The sequence below is a fragment of the Papio anubis genome, chromosome 6 (genome assembly GCF_008728515.1).
Source record: "Papio anubis isolate 15944 chromosome 6, Panubis1.0, whole genome shotgun sequence".
Taxonomy (NCBI): domain Eukaryota; kingdom Metazoa; phylum Chordata; class Mammalia; order Primates; family Cercopithecidae; genus Papio; species Papio anubis.
In genome coordinates, this window is record NC_044981.1 from 131,042,791 (window position 1) to 131,049,525 (window position 6,735).

A 6,735-nucleotide genomic window follows, 5' to 3' on the forward strand; every position below is an offset into this window, starting at 1 on the left:
TAATGTGTCTGCTTGGGCTTCCTCAAAACATGGTGGCTGGGTTCACTTCCCACAAGAGTCAAGTGATAGGTACCACATTTAGACTTAGCCTCTAAAGTCACATAATGTCACCTCCACATTGGCCACAAAGCCCATGCAAAGTCAAGAAAAGGAAACAAAAGGTTAACTCATAGGAGTGAGAAGTGTCAAAATCACATCATAAGAAGAAAATTGCAAGCATCTTTGGAAAATATTATGTATTTCTTTTATCATATACTGAATTGTATTCGTACTGAAGACTATTTTGAGGTTCTCTACTGATATATTTACATAACTGAACCACATTGTTTAATTATTACAGTTTTGTAATATATTTAACATATGCTATATCTAGTCTTCCTTCATTATAATTCTCTTCCAGAAGTTTTTCTAACTAGTTTTACCTTTTCTTTTTTCCATACAAACTTAGAATAAGCTGATGCAATTAAAATATCATGTTAGTATTTTGACTTGGATCACCTTAAATCCATAAATTAACAAAAATAATTTTTATCTCTTTGATCTATCACCTTTGTAATATGGTAAGAAACAAATGCATTATTCTGAGAATTGATACATAAATGGAATAAATCAAGCATTTGTCTTATTCTTCCTATTTGACTAGTACCTCAGAACAACCAAATAATTGATGAGAGACTATTATTCTTTGTATCAAAATTTCAGCTAATAAATAACAAAAGAGTGATAGAATTGGAATACCATCTGTTTACAACCCCTAATGCAATAACAGATCTGGACAATGATCATCTGTGACTGTTAAAACCGTTAGGTGAAAACTTGATATGTGACATTAAAATGGATGTGGATCAAGCTGTTAAGAGCTTTGTGGACTATTCCTTTTTCATACTCCTGAAATCCTTAGGTTATATCATCCTTTCCTTCTTTCCTGATTATTCTCTTGTGTTCTTCTGATCACTGCTGATTATTCACAGATATCACTTATATCTTGCCCAGGGAATTTCTTCATACTCTAACTCCTACCATGATCATGAGCAATGCCAATGTTCATGGGCATGATGTTCCTTTACCTGCTAAATCTGATGATCTTTCTGTTTACCCTTCTCAGCAGGTCATGGCTCCACTCTGAATCTAATATCCACCTGGAACTGCCTATCCTCTGAAAATATAAACTTCAATACTCTAGTTTCTGACCAGAGCCACTTATTCTTTCAGCCAACCCTCATTTCCACTACTCCTGTTCTTTAACATGATCCTGAACTCTTTTCTTTTATCCAAGTCTATCACATCCAACATCCATTGTGGCTTTTTTTTTTTAAGAGACAGGGATCTCCCTATGTTGCCCAGGCTGGCCTCAAACTCCTGGCTCAACTGATCCTCCTGCCTCAGCCTCCCATGTAGCTGGGGCAGGCATTCACTGCCATGCCCGGCTCCATCATGTCTTAACCTCATGACCTATGCAGTAGTTATGGTTTAAATTGTGTTCCCCAAAAAGATATGTTGAAACCCTAACCCTAAGTACATTTGAATAGGACCTTATTTGGAAATTGAATCTTTACAGACAGGATCAGTTAAGTTAATGAAGTCATGTTGTATTAGGGTGGGCTCTAATCCAGTGACTGCTGTGCTTATGAAAGAAGGGAAATCTGGACACAGACACAAGTCGGACATGCACAGAGGGAAAATCATATGAAGACATAGAGGAAGAACTCCAAGTGCAGATGGTGGTTGGGGCTATGCAGCTGCAAGCCAAGCAACATGAAGGATTGCTGGGAGCCACCAGAAACTAGGACCTAGTAGGGAACAAATCTCCCCTGGAGCCTCCAGAGAGAGCATGGCCCTTCTGACAGCTCCATTTTGAACTTCTAGCACCCAAAACAGTGAGAGAATAAACATCTGTCACTTTAAGATACCCAGTTTTGGGTGATTTTCTATCACAGCCCTAGAAAACTAATATAGCAGCCCAATCTCTCTATCTAGGCTTCTGAGCATGAAAACTCACGTACTCCGAGAATGGATGTCATCAGAATCCCATGGCCTTCAACTTAGCTGGATCTTTAATACCATTCAACTGTATTTGAAGATATTTCTATTTTCTTCCATTTCTCTTTTTTGACTATAGCCGTGCTGATCTTTCTCAACTCCCTTCAAGGCACAGTGATATGGTTTGGTTGTGTCCCCACCCAAATCTCATCTTGAATTATAGTTCACATAACCCCCATGTGTTGTGGGAGGGACCCAGCGGGAGGTAATTGAATCATGGGGGCAGTTACCCCCATACTGCTGCTTTCATGATAGTGAGTTCTCACAAGATCTGATGGTTTTATAAGGGGCTTTCCCCCTTTTGCTCAGCACTTCTCCTTCCTGCTGCCATGTGAAGAAGGACATGTTTGCTTCCCCTTCCACCATGATTTTAAGTTTCCTGAGGCCTCCCCAACCATGCTGAACTGTGAGTCAATTAAACCTCTTTCCTGTATAAATTATCCCAGCCTCAAGTATGTCTTTATTGGCAGTGCAAGAATGGACTAATACACACATGAAGCTACTACTGCCTACTCCCACATAAAAATTCCTGCTGCAACTGGGGCTACTATCTGCCAAGATCTGTCCAGTGTATGTAGGGGCCATGTATTTCATTTGCCAGTAAATTAAAGAACATAAAAGGCACCACCACCTAGGCATCCTTTGGATCTTTAAGGATGACACTAACTTCCACAATTCCCTTGGTGTGTGGAATTGTTTTATGTGTGCTATATTGCTGGTGGAGGCAGTTTCAGAGACTTCCACTTGGCCTTCCCACTGTATGATAGCTTTTACTTCACAGTTCAAAAACTCCCAACGAGTATTCTGATAACTACCAAGTATGTCCACTCCAATCATGCATTCAGGGACTGGAGAACTGAACACTTTGTCAATCCATGGGCTCCAGGTAAGCTGGACATGAGTCAGCATTCCACTATTGCTTGGCCTCCCATATACCCCTACTCTGCTAGAGTGGCCATGGTGGGACTTCAGGTCTCTGGCTGTCAATATCAAGGTAGACCTTAGGTTAAACAGTTCTCAAAACGTCTAGGTATATGTATTTCTTCAGAATATAGTTGCCTGTGTAAATGGCTATAGATCCCTTCGAGAAGGAATGAGGAAGAATCATTAATGTATCCCCTTGCTGTGGTGTTATGGTGATCCATCCTTATGGGGACCAAGCCACTCCATGAGTCAATGAATTCTGGGTCTGAAAATTGGCTTAGGTCTGGAATCTAAACTGGGGACTCTGACATTTTAATTTCTGTGCTGACTCTCCTGATTATCCATTCTTGATTTCTTTTATAGTTTAGATAGAATGACGCCCTTATTATCTGCCCACTTATCTTGCCCTGGGAATACCATGCACTGTTAAGCATGTTCATAGCTCTTGGTGGCTCAGGCTCTTATGATTGCCACTTCTACAGTGCGGTTCATTATCATAATTGCACCCACCCGGCTCCTGAAGCTTCAACGCCACCACCTGGCTTCCATTATTACCATGGCTTTCTGGGAGCCCAGTTCTGTAAAGCTTCTGCTATCCTCAGCCCTGAACTCCACAGAAGAACATCACTGAACTCCACAACAACTCTGGCTGGCATTCTCTCACTAGTACATTCCTTACAGGTCTGGCAAACTGCTTCCTTGGCTTTCCCACAGAATATAGCCAGTTGGTGAACTTTTTGGCCTTACATAGTATATCTTGCCACTGCAGCCTACCTGCTGCTATGAGCCTCTTTATCTCCCTCACTCAACTTTGTACCATGGAGTTGTGGAATTTCAAATAAAGTGAGTGTGAGCCATCATTTTCCCAAAGTTTTCAAAGCCAGCCTAGCAATGCATTAGTATCATCTTCAGTGGATCCTACCAGTGTTAAATCCTGTGTTAAAGAAGAGGGCTGCCATATTGATAAACTCTTTATTGTATTGAATATTGTCTATGATATTCAATTCCCTTTCATTCAGCACATTCAGAATCCAGTTCCTTAATTTCTCCCCAGAGACTCTGGTATATATGAGCTGTATCCTGTGTCTCATTTGGTCTAAGTCCTTTTTCTCCCCTCACAGGTCCGATGCTCACGCAACTCAACTGTGTTGTTACTTGACCCTACTTATTGGTCTGGCTGACAGGGGACAGGGGAGCTACATCCAGAGTGGGCATGTGTTTTTTTTTGTAAAATCTCAGCTCATCTTCAAGGTGGCGGGTACTAGTCTTGAAAAAAGAAGAGTGGGCCCAATTCTGCAGGTTTGGAGTCCTGTTTTCTAGCAGAGAATAGGTAGCTTTTGAAGAGTATTCAAAAGCTGAGATATCTTTGTCTGAGATACGGGGCCTGGACCCAAGGCAGAACAAGACATTGTGTGACACTTCATATGATAAGTCGTTCCTTAATTCTTTGGTCATCTCTGGGAAGAGCATGAAGCTATATTTTTGACCTTTTGAAGCAGCAGCAGGGAAAGTTGTTGCTTGTATTACCTTTCGCTTTCTGTGTTTCGCATCCCTTTTCATTGTTCTCGTGATATCATTTCCCATCACATGACAAAAATATCCTAAGTACTTCTGTGTCCATCTGTTTCTGTGGAACCCCAGAGCAGTCATAAAACATATTTTAAAATAGTTGTTTCTTAGGCTCCAGCATGTTTGGAAATCTGCTTCCTAAATATATTTACTCACAAAAGTTCCTCCTTTGGTTACAGATATTTTATTAGATTTGTGTTCGAGGAGTGGGTGAAAAGAAGGGGAGTGGTGGCAGGAAAGAAGGAAAGAGTATGGTTAGGTTGTGCCCAGGATCCATGAATCCTAAATGGACTGCATCCAAAATGAATTACTTCAGGGGCTTCTGTAGCTGCTTGTAAATACAGGTAGTTAAAGAAGTAGCATGATATGGCAAAAAAAAGGATTTGGAATCAGAATGCCTTTATTGAAGTCCTAGCTTCTCTATGGAAAGTGGGATGACTGTAGTCAAGTCATTTGACTTCTTTCTGCTGTGGTTTCCACATTTGAAACAATGAGAATAATAATACTACCTGCCCTGCCAATTTCAAAAAGAGCTGTTTGAAATCTTAATTAAGATTCTGGACATGCCTTTCCATCTGGTGGCAACCATCAGGTAAGCCAAGATGGATGCATACAAGTACATCCAGGAGCTATGGAGAAAGAAGCAGTCTGATGTCATGCACTTTCTTCTGAGGGTCCGCTGCTGGTAGTACCACCAGCTCTCTGCTTTCCACAGGGCTCCCTGCCCCACCTGGCCTGATAAAGCATGCGGACTGGGCTACAAGGCCAAGCAAGATTAAGTTATATATAGGATTCGTGTTCACCGTGGTGGCTGAAAACGTCCAGTTCCTCAGAGTGTAACTTAAGGTAAGCCTGTCCATCATGATGTTAACAAGCTAAAGTTTGCTCGAAGCCTTCAGTCCTTTGTAGAGGAGCAAGCTGGACACCACTTTGGGGCTCTAAGAATTCTCAATTCTTACTGAGCTGGTGAAGATTCCACAGATTTTTTGAGGTTATCCTCATCCATCCATTCCATAAAGCTATCAGAAGAAATCCTGACACCCAATGGATCAAACCAGTCCACAAGCACAGGGAGATGCGTGGGCTGACATCTGCAGGCTGAAAGAGCCGGGGCCTTGAAAAGGGCCGTAAGCTCCACCACACTATTGGTGGTTCTCGCCGGGCAGCTTGGAGAAGGTCCAATACTCTCTAGCTCCGCCGTTTCCACTAATACAAGTAAAGTTTGTACAATTCATACCTAATAAACAATTTCGAACAGTAAAAAAAAAAAAAAAAAAAGAAAAGATTCTGGACATGAAACACTTTGTAAATCTTAAGGGACCATTTAGGTTGGTGATGATCCCCTTCCTGTTGTAATTAGCATTGAATAGTTATAAACTAAAGGCAAACTATTCCTAAAGGGTGAATTTGCCACTTGAGGTGATGATTTCTTTCCTGTAAAATTTCTTGCATTTTATTTTTTAATGTTTCAAACTAAATTAATAGTGTGAAATGAAACCTGGAAATATTTTATATTTTAAATTAATAATCATTTCTAGTTTCATACCATGAATATTGAAAAACAGTGTTTATATCCTCAGAAAAAAAAAAAATCTACAGATTATAACCACAGAGAAGGCAAACTGGTTTTTCCCATGCTCCTCAGCGCATGCTACCCAGAGGCATAGCTGTAAAAATTTGTAGATATATCTGAGGATCCAAAGTAAACTTCTAAATATACAGAACTCCATGCAAGAAAATGATCCTTTATTTTAAAGTAAAATTTGAGTTTAAAAATAGAAGTGTTTTTAAATAAGTTCTGTGCTGAGATAAACAGGTCTGCCCTCTCTCCACCTCTCCCCACTATAATTATATTTGTTCCCCCCAAAATCACATGAGATTTCTTTCTTGCTTAACATTACTTCCTTCTGCCTCATCCTGGCTTATTCTCACTTCCTCTGGGTCTGTTGCTCCCAGGTGACACGTAGAGCTTTCAGGTAATAAGCAATATTTAACTATCCTGTCTTAAGGAAGATTCTGGATATTCCTTGATTCCCTTTCCTCACTTTCAATATCTCCTGTATCTCCTGTTTCTTTCTTTCCAAAAATGTATTATTATTATGTAATATACATAATGTAATGAGACCCAATAATACAAAGAGTTATTAGGATTAACTAAATATTTTGCCGGTTTAGAATTACTCTTTAACTAATAGTAGAAAG

General features: G+C 40.2%; 1 pseudogene; it reads left to right on the forward strand.

Annotated features, from left to right (window-relative positions):
• The first annotated feature begins 5,118 nt into the window (after positions 1–5,118).
• On the forward strand, positions 5,119–5,889 carry LOC116275425 (annotated as a pseudogene).
• Positions 5,890–6,735: the final 846 nt, after the last annotated feature.